This window comes from Acipenser ruthenus, unplaced genomic scaffold, assembly GCF_902713425.1.
Source record: "Acipenser ruthenus unplaced genomic scaffold, fAciRut3.2 maternal haplotype, whole genome shotgun sequence".
NCBI lineage: Eukaryota > Metazoa > Chordata > Actinopteri > Acipenseriformes > Acipenseridae > Acipenser > Acipenser ruthenus.
In genome coordinates this window covers 18,866-34,446 of record NW_026708380.1, presented here as the reverse complement: position 1 = coordinate 34,446, position 15,581 = coordinate 18,866, and the positions used below count along the sequence as shown (strand labels likewise).

Genomic DNA, 15,581 nt, shown 5'->3' with positions numbered 1-15,581 from the left:
GGGGAGTGCTGGCGCTGAGAGGGCCCTACTCAGGGGGGGGCCGCTGCTGGGTCCGGGCTCCCTCCCTGCCTCGTGTTCTGCATCAGAGGAGCTACTGGAGGAGCTAGTGGAGTGGCTGTTGTACTCTCTCTCTGGGCTGGGGGAAGGGGTCCTCGTAAAACGGGACATGTCTCGGGGGTGGGGGGGTGAGGGGGGTGCTGGTGATGATGGTGGTGCTGGAGTCTGGGTCTTGGATACTGTTGGTGGTGATGTGGACTGATCTTTGTTACTTGCTCCCTCTTCCTGCTCAGGCCTAGGCTTGTTCGTGTTTGCCTTGCTGGCTCTGGCCATGTTGGCATAGGAAGAGGGGCAGTCCTTAAACAGGTGCCCCTTCTTTCCACACAAATTGCACTGCCTCTCTTCTCTGCAGTGGCTGGTCTCGTGGGGGGCGCCGCAGTTCCTGCACTTGACTACAGTACACGCGGCCGCCAGGTGTCCTAATTCCCCACATTTCCTGCAGAGTTTTGGCATCCCATTATAGAATACCAGCCCTCTGTTGGGCCCTAACACTATGGAGTTTGGAATGTGGCGGACGCCTCCAATGCCCGATGGATCAACATTAAGGCGTACCAGCCACTTTCTGGCTCCTGTCCAAACCCCATCTTCATCTGTAATTTTCCTCCCTTCTGATGACACCCTCCCATAGCGGTTAAGCCATGTTGTAATATCATAGTCGCTAACAGCCTCATTGAAAAATTGGACAGTAACAACTTTCATTTCTCTGTCTGTCAGTGCATCCACACAAAATTCTTTGTATGGAGCGAGATATTTATTCTCCCCCCAAAAGGACCACATTTCTTGTAACTTTTGGGGGTTCCTAAAACTGACCTCAAACACTTCCTTAAGCCCTGGCAATTTCACCAAACAATTCAAGTCAGAAGGGGAAAAACCCATACCCCTCTGAAGAATGGTCCGGCTGAACTCCAGTCTCGTCAGTCCTGGTTCCGTTTCATCTTGCTTGTTTCTTGTGAAGCGCACCGCATTGTGCCTCCTGGTCTCCTGGGTTGGCCGGAACGCCATCCTTCAGCTGGCTCCTCCGATTGGGGTGGGAGAAGCCTCTGGACGTCCGGGTTGTCTCTCTCTACGGAAAAGAAACAACGTAAGCAGCAAATCTGGGCAGTTGAAGGAACTATTACTTTAGTCCCTGAGGAGATGGTCGCCTCGCAAGAGGGACCCCCTCCCCAGGTGAACGGTGTCCTTCCCTGGCGGAGTAGGGGGCGCTGCTTGGCACCGAGACCACGTAGGAAGAATCGTGGCTGTGACGCCTCCTCGGGGTCCGGGGCCGCCCTCTGCTCCTCCCAGATGGCGCCCTCTGCTGGGCGCCTGCTGCTCTCTCGGTCTGGATCTCGATTACAATCAAGGGCTGGGGATGAGGTCGTCTAGGTCATCAAAGGGTCCTCAAAGGTCGTCTGGATGGTAGGTCCTCCTTCTCTCTAACTCCAGGAACGTCTGGAAAAGCCTGAAAAAGAAAAAAACTGGAACCGCCTGAAAAAGAAAAAACTGCTCTCAACAGTCAACAAAATCTTGAAAGACCCTCGGCCTGGATTGGGCAAGCCAAAACCAGACTGAGCATTAGTCTTCCAAAAAGTTGCCGAGCTGAAGAAAGCCAGTCAAAAATAAAAAAAAAAATTCTGTTCCTCCTCACCCGAACAAACCTCTCACAGACCCTCGGAGGGAGCGGGCAATGCCACTACCCTCTAAGCCTTAGTCTTAGAAAGATTTATTCGAACTGAAGAGAAGCCAGAGTGTGGTTTTACTGGTAGCCCAGCCCTTCCGGCCGGCCCAAAGGCCTTCTCCTCTACCCGGCGGCAAGGCCAAACAAAACCAAACAAAACAGGGAACTCTTCCCAAAACGCAAGTGCCGTTCGGTCCCGGCAAAGGGGCGCTTTGCTGCTGCTGCCGCCTTGAAAGCGAGGGCTCCTTGCCCCACTAAACAGCTCCGTTTCTGCTTTACCGCTGCGCTCGTCCTCCTCCTCCCACGAGCGCAAGGCCTTCTGGGTACACTGGCCTGCTGCGTGAGCAGAGCAGACTGTCCATCAGTTAGGCAGGCCTGCCTTCCTTATTTGGAACAAACAAACAAACAAACAAAAAAAAAAAAACAACAAAAAGAGCGGGAAAAAATACAACCCAGAAAAAGGGAGAGGGAGAGGCTGGCTAGCGCTCTCTCTGTCTCTCTGTCTGCCTGTCTGTCTGCCTGTCTGTCTGTCTGCCTGCCTGCCTGTCTGTCTGCCTGCCTGTCTGTCTCTCTCTTTTTTGACCTTTCTTGTGCACCGTTCCCGGAGGTACTGCAATACCGGGTCGATGCGTGGAGTGGACGGAGCAAGCCCCGGTTCCATCTCCTGCTTCCAAAAATCAATTTAATATAGACGGGTCCCCCTATGGGGGACGTATCAGATATTAAACTGATAAGAACAGATACTACACTTGATCTGAGCCAAGAGGCCGAGAAGCGATGCCCACAATGGTTTTGACCAAACGCCCCGGGCGCGGCCGCCCGCCGGAGCTGCCGGGGTACTCGCTTCTTGGACTGAGGGGAAAAATGGGAAAAAGAAAAAAAAAAGAAAAAGAAAAAAAAAGGTGCCAGGCTCTAATTATTAACACGGCCGGCGCCGCTGTGCTCGTTCTGCTTTTAAACCCATGTCGAGCCCCACCCCGAGGGGCAGGGCTAGCCAAAAATTGCATTGAACTCATAAATGCTCCTCTCCACGGAAATCTTTAGTAAAATACTCTTTTATTGAGATTTTACATTTTTTACATTTACACCCATTCGTTTTTTCATTCATTTTACATTTCTTTTAAAGATGACATTCATGCATACAGACATACATTTTGTTTTAAAAGCATTTAAAATACATTTAAAAACACCAAGACAATTGTGCTTTGTACATGGTTAAAACAGACACAGATTAAAATCAACATGAAAAAAACCTGTGCTGTTTTAAAAGTGACTGGAAAAAAAGAACCATCTATAAAAAACCAGTGCTTGTGAGGGCCGGGGAGTGCTCTCTAAAAGTTCAAAAGTGAACATAAAACTATATTACTAAAACAGGGACAGGGGAAAAGGGACAGTGTGTGGAACAGTGAGTTAAAATTCTAAAATTTTAAAACACTTAAAATGTAACTTTTAATAGTTTACATTAAAAATCTTAAAGATACATAAAACAAAACAAAACAAAATCAAATAAAACATTCAACATAAATCAAATAAAAGTCCATAAAACTGAAACAAAAAGACTACATAAAACCAGGGCACCGTTGAAAAAACGGTCATGCCAGCTAAAAAGGGCGGAATGCTGGCATGACAAAATAAATAAAAGGCTTAGCGGTGCCCCGTAGTCCCGCTCCTAGGAGCTAGCGGTTCCAGTTTTTTCCTTTATTCCATCTTCACGTCCTGAAGTCCGGCGATCCTCCACTCCGCGCAGGCCTTGTCCTTCCCGAGGGTCCGGATGTCCAGAATTACAAAGTCCTTGATAAGAGTTTGTGCCCTTCTGGTCGTGGTGATAGTGTCTAGCTCCTGCTTGTGATAGACACAGACGTTACGGCCTTCCCACAGGATCTGCTTGACAACATTGATGACACGCCAAACGCACTTAGCTGTGCTGGTAGTGATTCCTCCCGCAGGCCCATAGAGCACAGTCTCAGCGGTCATCTTGGCCGTGTCAGCAAACCTGTTTAGGAAGACAAAGACAGAGAGCCAGACACTGCCAGCCACATCACACTCCCAGAAGATATGGGCTGGTGTTTCTCTCTTGCGGCACTTTGCATAGGGGCATGTTTCTACTTGGGCTAGTCCCCTCCTGAACATGAACGCTCGAGTGGGGAGTGCACTGTGGACGGTGTTCCATGCTATATCCTTCTGGACATTACTGAGGCAGCTGTGAGACACATTCTCCCAGATTTTTTGGCTTTGGGTGAGGGAGAAAGTAGCTACTTTTTCAATTTCCTGGGAACCGGCAAGATATTTAGTTACAGCCTTGTATTCCCAGGAGGCCAATTTTGCTTTATCTAAGCCCAATTTATATATAGTGTCCCTTAAGGTTCTATAATACAATGGGGGGTCCCAGGAGTACGGCACGGTGTTATCAATAGTGCAGAGGCCCAAGGCCCTGAGACAGGTGGCAAAATAGAAACGATTCATGTAACATACCTTCCTGTCCAGGGCCTGGATGTTCTTGATAGTTTGCGTGAGCCCCTGCACTCGGGTGAGCTGCACAACGTCCGGGACCCCCTTACCTCCCTTCTTGTCGGCTTTACTCAGGGTGGCTCGCTTTACCCTCTCCATCTTGCTGCCCCAGATAAAGCGGTGGATAATGCGGTCCACCACTTTTTTGGTGGTCCTGTCTGGGGGAAAGATTTTTCCTACATAAGAGAGGATGGGGAACAGTATAGACTTGGTTATTAATACTCTACCCGTCATTGTTAAGGATCTTGTGCTCCATCCGCCAATCTTTTTACGGACCTGGTTAATGGCCGCCGTCCAGCTCTGGGCCCCCGAGCTATTGTTCTCGAAAATGAGGCCCAGAATCTTGATTTTGTCCTTTTTGACAGGGTACATGTCCGACAGTTCCCTATCTACCTGCCAATTTTTAGACACGTAGACTTCGCTCTTGGACTTATTAATCACTGCCCCGGTCGCCGTGCAGTACTTCTCAAGGATATTACTAATCCTAGGTACCGACGATGTGTTGGTGCAAATGAGTGACACATCGTCCATATATGCTGTTGTTTTGACCTGGACCCCGTTGGATCCAGGCAGCTGGAAACCAGTTATATTGGTATCCCTACGAATTGCCTGCAGGAGGGGTTCAATGCACACGACATATAGCAGTGGGGATAGTGGGCAACCCTGTCTGACCCCTGACTGGATAGATATTTTACCAGTCAGGTGCCTGTTCACCAAGACTCGGGTACTAATGTTTGTATATATGGTTTTAACCCACTCCCTAAGTCCAGGAGCGAATTTCATCTGGTCCATCACTTTGTACATATATTCATGGCTTACCCTATCGAACGCCTTCTCCTGGTCAAGGTTGAACAGGCAGAGGGGATGGTTCCGTTCTCTAGAATAAGCCAGAATGTCCCTTGTTAACATTAAAATATCGGTGATGGACCTCCCTGGGACGCCACAAGCCTGGTCGGGGCCAATGACCAAAGGGAGGTGTACTTGTAGCCGGAGCATCAGAGCTTTGGCTAGTATCTTGTAATCCACGCAAAGGAGGCTGATTGGGCGCCAATTCCGTAGATCTTTAACTTCCCCTTTCTTATGAAGGAGAGTAATTACACTCTCCCGCATAGAAGGGCCCAACCGCTTCTCCCTGTAGACCGCTCTGTAGACCTCCGCTAAATGGACTTTTAGCGTGTCCCAAAAAAGATGGTAATACTCACCCGGGATGCCATCTGGACCTGGCGTCTTACCGGTGTTCATGGTCTTAACCGCCTGGGTGAGCTCCTCCAGCGTGAGTTCTGGGTCCTTCTCCTCCTCCTCGTCGTCCCGCACTGAGTCAGGCTCCAACTGGCTCAGGAACCACTCTATCAGGGTGTCATCTGTAGCTTTGATGTTATACAGGTCCCTATAGAAGTTCTCTACCACTTTTTTCACTCCCTCACTATCCTCTACTATCCTCCCCCTGCTGTCGAGCATGGAGGACATCAAGTGCCGCTTCTCCCTCGTTTTCTGGAAGAAGAAGCGAGTACACTTTTCGTCTTCCTCCATTTTTTGCACTTTTGCATTGTGCATGACCTTTCGTTGTTCCTCCCTACAAAGCACTGAAAGATCTAGCTTGGTCTGGGCTATCTCGTCGCTTACAGGGAACCCCCGAAGAAATCTTTAGTAAAATACTCTTTTATTGAGATTTTACATTTTTTTACATTTACACCCATTCGTTTTTTCATTCATTTTACATTTCTTTTAAAGATGACATTCATGCATACAGACATACATTTTGTTTTAAAAGCATTTAAAATACATTTAAAAACACCAAGACAATTGTGCTTTGTACATGGTTAAAACAGACACAGATTAAAATCAACATGAAAAAAACCTGTGCTGTTTTAAAAGTGACTGGAAAAAAAGAACCATCTATAAAAAACCAGTGCTTGTGAGGGCCGGGGAGTGCTCTCTAAAAAGGTTCAAAAGTGAACATAAAACTAGATCTAAAACAGGGACAGGGGAAAAGGGACAGTGTATAAAACAGTGAGTTAAAATTCTAAAATTTTAAAACACTTAAAATGTAACTTTTAATAGTTAACATTAAAAATCTTTTAGATACATAAAACAAAACAAAACAAAAATCAAATAAAACATTCAAAATAAATCAAATCAAAATCCATAAAACTGAAACAAAAAGACTACATAAAACCAGGGCACCGTTCAAAAACGGTCATGCCAGCTAAAAAGGGCGGAATGCTGGCATGACAAAATAAATAAAAGGCTTAGCGGTGCCCCGTAGTCCCGCTCCTAGGAGCTAGCGGTTCCAGTTTTTTCCTTTATTCCATCTTCACGTCCTGAAGTCCGGCGATCCTCCACTCCGCGCAGGCCTTGTCCTTCCCGAGGGTCCGGATGTCCAGAATTACAAAGTCCTTGATAAGAGTTTGTGCCCTTCTGGTCGTGGTGATAGTGTCTAGCTCCTGCTTGTGATAGACACAGACGTTACGGCCTTCCCACAGGATCTGCTTGACAACATTGATGACACGCCAAACGCACTTAGCTGTGCTGGTAGTGATTCCTCCCGCAGGCCCATAGAGCACAGTCTCAGCGGTCATCTTGGCCGTGTCAGCAAACCTGTTTAGGAAGACAGAGACAGAGAGCCAGACACTGCCAGCCACATCACACTCCCAGAAGATATGGGCTGGTGTTTCTCTCTTGCGGCACTTTGCATAGGGGCATGTTTCTACTTGGGCTAGTCCCCTCCTGAACATGAACGCTCGAGTGGGGAGTGCACTGTGGACGGTGTTCCATGCTATATCCTTCTGGACATTACTGAGGCAGCTGTGAGACACATTCTCCCAGATTTTTTGGCTTTGGGTGAGGGAGAAAGTAGCTACTTTTTCAATTTCCTGGGAACCGGCAAGATATTTAGTTACAGCCTTGTATTCCCAGGAGGCCAATTTTGCTTTATCTAAGCCCAATTTATATATAGTGTCCCTTAAGGTTCTATAATACAATGGGGGGTCCCAGGAGTACGGCACGGTGTTATCAATAGTGCAGAGGCCCAAGGCCCTGAGACAGGTGGCAAAATAGAAACGATTCATGTAACATACCTTCCTGTCCAGGGCCTGGATGTTCTTGATAGTTTGCGTGAGCCCCTGCACTCGGGTGAGCTGCACAACGTCCGGGACCCCCTTACCTCCCTTCTTGTCGGCTTTACTCAGAGTGGCTCGCTTTACCCTCTCCATCTTGCTGCCCCAGATAAAGCGGTGGATAATGCGGTCCACCACTTTTTTGGTGGTCCTGTCTGGGGGAAAGATTTTTCCTACATAAGAGAGGATGGGGAACAGTATAGACTTGGTTATTAATACTCTACCCGTCATTGTTAAGGATCTTGTGCTCCATCCGCCAATCTTTTTACGGACCTGGTTAATGGCCGCCGTCCAGCTCTGGGCCCCCGAGCTATTGTTCTCGAAAATGAGGCCCAGAATCTTGATTTTGTCCTTTTTGACAGGGTACATGTCCGACAGTTCCCTATCTACCTGCCAATTTTTAGACACGTAGACTTCGCTCTTGGACTTATTAATCACTGCCCCGGTCGCCGTGCAGTACTTCTCAAGGATATTACTAATCCGAGGTACCGACGATGTGTTGGTGCAAATGAGTGACACATCGTCCATATATGCTGTTGTTTTGACCTGGACCCCGTTGGATCCAGGCAGCTGGAAACCAGTTATATTGGTATCCCTACGAATTGCCTGCAGGAGGGGTTCAATGCACACGACATATAGCAGTGGGGATAGTGGGCAACCCTGTCTGACCCCTGACTGGATAGATATTTTACCAGTCAGGTGCCTGTTCACCAAGACTCGGGTACTAATGTTTGTATATATGGTTTTAACCCACTCCCTAAGTCCAGGAGCGAATTTCATCTGGTCCATCACTTTGTACATATATTCATGGCTTACCCTATCGAACGCCTTCTCCTGGTCAAGGTTGAACAGGCAGAGGGGATGGTTCCGTTCTCTAGAATAAGCCAGAATGTCCCTTGTTAACATTAAAATATCGGTGATGGACCTCCCTGGGACGCCACAAGCCTGGTCGGGGCCAATGACCAAAGGGAGGTGTACTTGTAGCCGGAGCATCAGAGCTTTGGCTAGTATCTTGTAATCCACGCAAAGGAGGCTGATTGGGCGCCAATTCCGTAGATCTTTAACTTCCCCTTTCTTATGAAGGAGAGTAATTACACTCTCCCGCATAGAAGGGCCCAACCGCTTCTCCCTGTAGACCGCTCTGTAGACCTCCGCTAAATGGACTTTTAGCGTGTCCCAAAAAAGATGGTAATACTCACCCGGGATGCCATCTGGACCTGGCGTCTTACCGGTGTTCATGGTCTTAACCGCCTGGGTGAGCTCCTCCAGCGTGAGTTCTGGGTCCTTCTCCTCCTCCTCGTCGTCCCGCACTGAGTCAGGCTCCAACTGGCTCAGGAACCACTCTATCAGGGTGTCATCTGTAGCTTTGATGTTATACAGGTCCCTATAGAAGTTCTCTACCACTTTTTTCACTCCCTCACTATCCTCTACTATCCTCCCCCTGCTGTCGAGCATGGAGGACATCAAGTGCCGCTTCTCCCTCGTTTTCTGGAAGAAGAAGCGAGTACACTTTTCGTCTTCCTCCATTTTTTGCACTTTTGCATTGTGCATGACCTTTCGTTGTTCCTCCCTACAAAGCACTGAAAGATCTAGCTTGGTCTGGGCTATCTCGTCGCTTACAGGGAACCCCCGAAGCTGAAGCAGGCTCAGACGCTGGAGGGCAGCATTCAGGTATTTATATTTGGCCCTCCTTTCTTTTGCTTTCCTCTTGCCTGCTGCTATGAAATAACCCTTAGTTCTCATTTTGACCATCTCCCACCACTCTATAGGGGAGTTGAATAGGTCACGCAAAGTGGTCCACTCAACAAGCCTGCTCTTATAGGCTGCAGCTATGGAGGGGTCATCGAGTAAGGAGGTGTTTAATTTCCAGACCCCTGACCCCATCTGGGAGGTCTGAGGGACCTGCAATGTTACCTGCAGGAGCCTATGGTCAGAGAAGAAGACGGCCTGGGTGTCTACTGCCGTCTTCGTAAGGGAGCTGGTATGCAGGACGAGATCTATACGGGAGAAGGAGGTCCCAGATGAGCTCACCCAGGTAAAGGGAGGCACCAGGTCCTTACCTGCATCACACAGGGAGAAATCAGATATTACGGAGGACAAAACTCTACTAGAGCGGTCGTTGCGTGGCCTGCTCCGGTCTACGTCCCTCAGAGCACAATTGAAGTCACCTGACACGATGACGGGTACGTTCCCCAGCAGGAGTGGACGCAGCTGTGGAAAAAATTGAACTCTTTCGTTTTGGTTAGTGGGTGCGTAGACATTGACCAGTCTGAGGGGAGTGTTGTTGTATGTCACATCCACGCTCAGAATTCTACCAGGTTCTACCTCCCTGCTGCTGCGGGAGGTAATAAATGGGTTTTTAAACAGGATACCTACTCCGTCGGCTCTGGCTATGTTGGAGCCCGACCAGAAGGAGTCCCCCAGGGTCCAACTCTCCTTCAGGTCCCTATAATCAGGGCTCGACGAAATACCACACTCCTGCAGAAAGATGAGATCTGCTTTCAAGTTAGCTAGATAGTTTAGTACATCAAATCTTTTTTGTGTCTCCCTGATGCTCCTGACATTAACAGACACACATATCAGGGCCATCAGGGTAGCTAACAAGAAAAGGAGTCGTTGCGTCCACCCCATAGCGACTATGATTGGGAGGTCTGGACACTCTTCCTACTCTTAGCTCTACGCTTGCTTCGAGGGGGCTTGGGCTTATTTGCAACTCCCATCACCCCTGAGAAGGTACTCACTGCTGCCTCGTCCAAGAAGGCACCGTCTTTATATGCACAGTACTTGGAGTTGTTGGGGCTATTCAACTCCCCACAAGGTAAGTCTGGTGGAACTTGCTCAGGGCCCCTCGGAACGTGTGGGTCAGCTTTGTCCTGGGGGGGGGTTATGACAGACAGCATTCTTTGGCTGTTACCGTCTGTTGAATTGGAGCTGTTAGCAGACTTCTGGCTTACCGCGTCCAGGGGTATTCCCATGTCCTCCAGTGCTGTATCTAGGAGGACCTCTAGGGGGCCCCTGGTTTTGCCCATACAAGGGAGGGGGTCAAGGATGCTTTGAAGGGAGGCCCTTCGCTTGAAGAGGGTCATTGCTACCGAGGTACTGCTGGTCAGGGAAGGTGTTGACCCCGACCTCTCCCTCGGTGCATTAGTGAACACCTCTTCTGCGAGGTGTGCTAGGGTTTGTGCCAACGACTGGGAAGGCTGGCTGGGGATGCCCTGGCTGGCTGCTACCTGCCCACTAGGCGGCAGTGTAGCCGTCCCACTCGCCTCCGTCTCTGCCTGCGAGGGCAAGACTGGGGACTTTGTGTGGACATTAGCTGGTTTTGGATCTATGGGGGGCACCTGCAACTTGCTGTCTTTGATCCTGATCTTCTTTCTTTCCCCCCCCTCGTCTCTACCCTTTCTTTTCCCCACCCTCTGCTGGTTCTTCACTCCCTTCCCCTCCTTCTCACTCTCACTTTCACTGTCGCTTTCGCTTTCCTCCCCCACGGACTCAATCCTTATGGCGTCATAACGAGAGCCGAGGGGGAGTGCTGGCGCTGAGAGGGCCCTACTCAGGGGGGGGCCGCTGCTGGGTCCGGGCTCCCTCCCTGCCTCGTGTTCTGCATCAGAGGAGCTACTGGAGGAGCTAGTGGAGTAGCTGTTGTACTCTCTCTCTGGGCTGGGGGAAGGGGTCCTCGTAAAACGGGACATGTCTCGGGGGCGGGGGGGTGAGGGGGGTGCTGGTGATGATGGTGGTGCTGGAGTCTGGGTCTTGGATACTGTTGGTGGTGATGTGGACTGATCTTTGTTACTTGCTCCCTCTTCCTGCTCAGGCCTAGGCTTGTTGGTATTTGCCTTGCTGGCTCTGGCCATGTTGGCATAGGAAGAGGGGCAGTCCTTAAACAGGTGCCCCTTTTTTCCACACAAATTGCACTGCCTCTCTTCTCTGCAGTGGCTGGTCTCGTGGGGGGCGCCGCAGTTCCTGCACTTGACTACAGTACATGCGGCCGCCAGGTGTCCTAATTCCCCACATTTCCTGCAGAGTTTTGGCATCCCATTATAGAATACCAGCCCTCTGTTGGGCCCTAACACTATGGAGTTTGGAATGTGGCGGACGCCTCCAATGCCCGATGGATCAACATTAAGGCGTACCAGCCACTTTCTGGCTCCTGTCCAAACCCCATCTTCATCTGTAATTTTCCTCCCTTCTGATGACACCCTCCCATAGCGGTTAAGCCATGTTGTAATATCATAGTCGCTAACAGCCTCATTGAAAAATTGGACAGTAACAACTTTCATTTCTCTGTCTGTCAGTGCATCCACACAAAATTCTTTGTATGGAGCGAGATATTTATTCTCCCCCCAAAAGGACCACATTTCTTGTAACTTTTGGGGGTTCCTAAAACTGACCTCAAACACTTCCTTAAGCCCTGGCAATTTCACCAAACAATTCAAGTCAGAAGGGGAAAAACCCATACCCCTCTGAAGAATGGTCCGGCTGAACTCCAGTCTCGTCAGTCCTGGTTCCGTTTCCTCTTGCTGGGTCCTTGTGAAGCGCACCGCATTGTGCCTCCTGGTCTCCTGGGTTGGCCGGAACGCCATCCTTCAGCTGGCTCCTCCGATTGGGGTGGGAGAAGCCTCTGGACGTCCGGGTTGTCTCTCTCTACGAAAAAGAGACAACGTAAGCAGCAAATCTGGGCAGTTGAAGGAACTATTACTTTAGTCCCTGAGGAGATGGTCGCCTCGCAAGAGGGACCCCCTCCCCAGGTGAACGGTGTCCTTCCCTGGCGGAGTAGGGGGCGCTGCTTGGCACCGAGACCACGTAGGAAGAATCGTGGCTGTGACGCCTCCTCGGGGTTCGGGGCCGCCCTCTGCTCCTCCCAGATGGCGCCCTCTGCTGGGCGCCTGCTGCTCTCTCGGTCTGGATCTCGATTACAATCAAAGGCTGGGGATGAGGTCGTCTAGGTCATCAAAGGGTCCTCAAAGGTCGTCTGGATGGTAGGTCCTCCTTCTCTCTAACTCCAGGAACGTCTGGAAAAGCCGGAACCGCCTGAAAAAGAAAAAAACTGGAACCGCCTGAAAAAGAAAAAACTGCTCTCAACAGTCAACAAAATCTTGAAAGACCCTCGGCCTGGATTGGGCAAGCCAAAACCAGACTGAGCATTAGTCTTCCAAAAAGTTGCCGAGCTGAAGAAAGCCAGTCAAAAATAAAAAAAAATTCTGTTCCTCCTCACCCGAACAAACCTCTCACAGACCCTCGGAGGGAGCGGGCAATGCCACTACCCTCTAAGCCTTAGTCTTAGAAAGATTTATTCGAACTGAAGAGAAGCCAGAGTGTGGTTTTACTGGTAGCCCAGCCCTTCCGGCCGGCCCAAAGGCCTTCTCCTCTACCCGGCGGCAAGGCCAAACAAAACCAAACAAAACAGGGAACTCTTCCCAAAACGCAAGTGCCGTTCGGTCCCGGCAAAGGGGCGCTTTGCTGCTGCTGCCGCCTTGAAAGCGAGGGCTCCTTGCCCCACTAAACAGCTCCGTTTCTGCTTTACCGCTGCGCTCGTCCTCCTCCTCCCACGAGCGCAAGGCCTTCTGGGTACACTGGCCTGCTGCGTGAGCAGAGCAGACTGTCCATCAGTTAGGCAGGCCTGCCTTCCTTATTTGGAACAAACAAACAAACAAACAAAAAAAAAAAAAAAAAAAAAAAAAAAAAAAACAACAAAAAGAGCGGGAAAAAATACAACCCAGAAAAAGGGAGAGGGAGAGGCTGGCTAGCGCTCTCTCTGTCTCTCTGTCTCTCTGTCTGCCTGTCTGTCTGCCTGCCTGCCTGCCTGCCTGCCTGCCTGTCTGTCTCTCTCTTTTTTGACCTTTCTTGTGCACCGTTCCCGGAGGTACTGCAATACCGGGTCGATGCGTGGAGTGGACGGAGCAAGCCCCGGTTCCATCTCCTGCTTCCAAAAATCAATTTAATATAGACGGGTCCCCCTATGGGGGACGTATCAGATATTAAACTGATAAGAACAGATACTACACTTGATCTGAGCCAAGAGGCCGAGAAGCGATGCCCACAATGGTTTTGACCAAACGCCCCGGGCGCGGCCGCCCGCCGGAGCTGCCGGGGTACTCGCTTCTTGGACTGAGGGGAAAAATGGGAAAAAGAAAAAAAAAAGAAAAAGAAAAAAAAAGGTGCCAGGCTCTAATTATTAACACGGCCGGCGCCGCTGTGCTCGTTCTGCTTTTAAACCCATGTCGAGCCCCACCCCGAGGGGCAGGGCTAGCCAAAAATTGCATTGAACTCATAAATGCTCCTCTCCACGGAAATCTTTAGTAAAATACTCTTTTATTGAGATTTTACATTTTTTTTTTTTTTTACATTTACACCCATTCGTTTTTTCATTCATTTTACATTTCTTTTAAAGATGACATTCATGCATACAGACATACATTTTGTTTTAAAAGCATTTAAAATACATTTAAAAACACCAAGACAATTGTGCTTTGTACATGGTTAAAACAGACACAGATTAAAATCAACATGAAAAAAACCTGTGCTGTTTTAAAAGTGACTGGAAAAAAAGAACCATCTATAAAAAACCAGTGCTTGTGAGGGCCGGGGAGTGCTCTCTAAAAGTTCAAAAGTGAACATAAAACTATATTACTAAAACAGGGACAGGGGAAAAGGGACAGTGTGTGGAACAGTGAGTTAAAATTCTAAAATTTTAAAACACTTAAAATGTAACTTTTAATAGTTTACATTAAAAATCTTAAAGATACATAAAACAAAACAAAACAAAATCAAATAAAACATTCAACATAAATCAAATAAAAGTCCATAAAACTGAAACAAAAAGACTACATAAAACCAGGGCACCGTTCAAAAACGGTCATGCCAGCTAGAAAGGGCGGAATGCTGGCATGACAAAATAAATAAAAGGCTTAGCGGTGCCCCGTAGTCCCGCTCCTAGGAGCTAGCGGTTCCAGTTTTTTCCTTTATTCCATCTTCACGTCCTGAAGTCCGGCGATCCTCCACTCCGCGCAGGCCTTGTCCTTCCCGAGGGTCCGGATGTCCAGAATTACAAAGTCCTTGATAAGAGTTTGTGCCCTTCTGGTCGTGGTGATAGTGTCTAGCTCCTGCTTGTGATAGACACAGACGTTACGGCCTTCCCACAGGATCTGCTTGACAACATTGATGACACGCCAAACGCACTTAGCTGTGCTGGTATCGATTCCTCCCGCAGGCCCATAGAGCACAGTCTCAGCGGTCATCTTGGCCGTGTCAGCAAACCTGTTTAGGAAGACAGAGACAGAGAGCCAGACACTGCCAGCCACATCACACTCCCAGAAGATATGGGCTGGTGTTTCTCTCTTGCGGCACTTTGCATAGGGGCATGTTTCTACTTGGGCTAGTCCCCTCCTGAACATGAACGCTCGTGTGGGGAGTGCACTGTGGACGGTGTTCCATGCTATATCCTTCTGGACATTACTGAGGCAGCTGTGAGACACATTCTCCCAGATTTTTTGGCTTTGGGTGAGGGAGAAAGTAGCTACTTTTTCAATTTCCTGGGAACCGGCAAGATATTTAGTTACAGCCTTGTATTCCCAGGAGGCCAATTTTGCTTTATCTAAGCCCAATTTATATATAGTGTCCCTTAAGGTTCTATAATACAATGGGGGGTCCCAGGAGTACGGCACGGTGTTATCAATAGTGCAGAGGCCCAAGGCCCTGAGACAGGTGGCAAAATAGAAACGATTCATGTAACATACCTTCCTGTCCAGGGCCTGGATGTTCTTGATAGTTTGCGTGAGCCCCTGCACTCGGGTGAGCTGCACAACGTCCGGGACCCCCTTACCTCCCTTCTTGTCGGCTTTACTCAGGGTGGCTCGCTTTACCCTCTCCATCTTGCTGCCCCAGATAAAGCGGTGGATAATGCGGTCCACCACTTTTTTGGTGGTCCTGTCTGGGGGAAAGATTTTTCCTACATAAGAGAGGATGGGGAACAGTATAGACTTGGTTATTAATACTCTACCCGTCATTGTTAAGGATCTTGTGCTCCATCCGCCAATCTTTTTACGGACCTGGTTAATGGCCGCCGTCCAGCTCTGGGCCCCCGAGCTATTGTTCTCGAAAATGAGGCCCAGAATCTTGATTTTGTCCTTTTTGACAGGGTACATGTCCGACAGTTCCCTATCTACCTGCCAATTTTTAGACACGTAGACTTCGCTCTTGGACTTATTAATCACTGCCCCGGTCGCCGTGCAGTACTTCTCAAG

General features: G+C 49.1%; 2 non-coding genes across 2 annotated transcripts; both read right to left on the bottom strand.

The window, feature by feature from the left end:
* Positions 1-2,299: 2,299 nt before the first annotated feature.
* Positions 2,300-2,493, bottom strand: LOC131732045 (U2 spliceosomal RNA). The gene has a single exon (XR_009325248.1). It is a non-coding gene; the product is annotated as a U2 spliceosomal RNA (small nuclear RNA).
* Positions 2,494-13,179: 10,686 nt separating this feature from the next.
* On the bottom strand, positions 13,180-13,373 carry LOC131732044 (U2 spliceosomal RNA). The gene has a single exon (XR_009325247.1). It is a non-coding gene; the product is annotated as a U2 spliceosomal RNA (small nuclear RNA).
* Between the last annotated feature and the right edge of the window lie 2,208 nt (positions 13,374-15,581).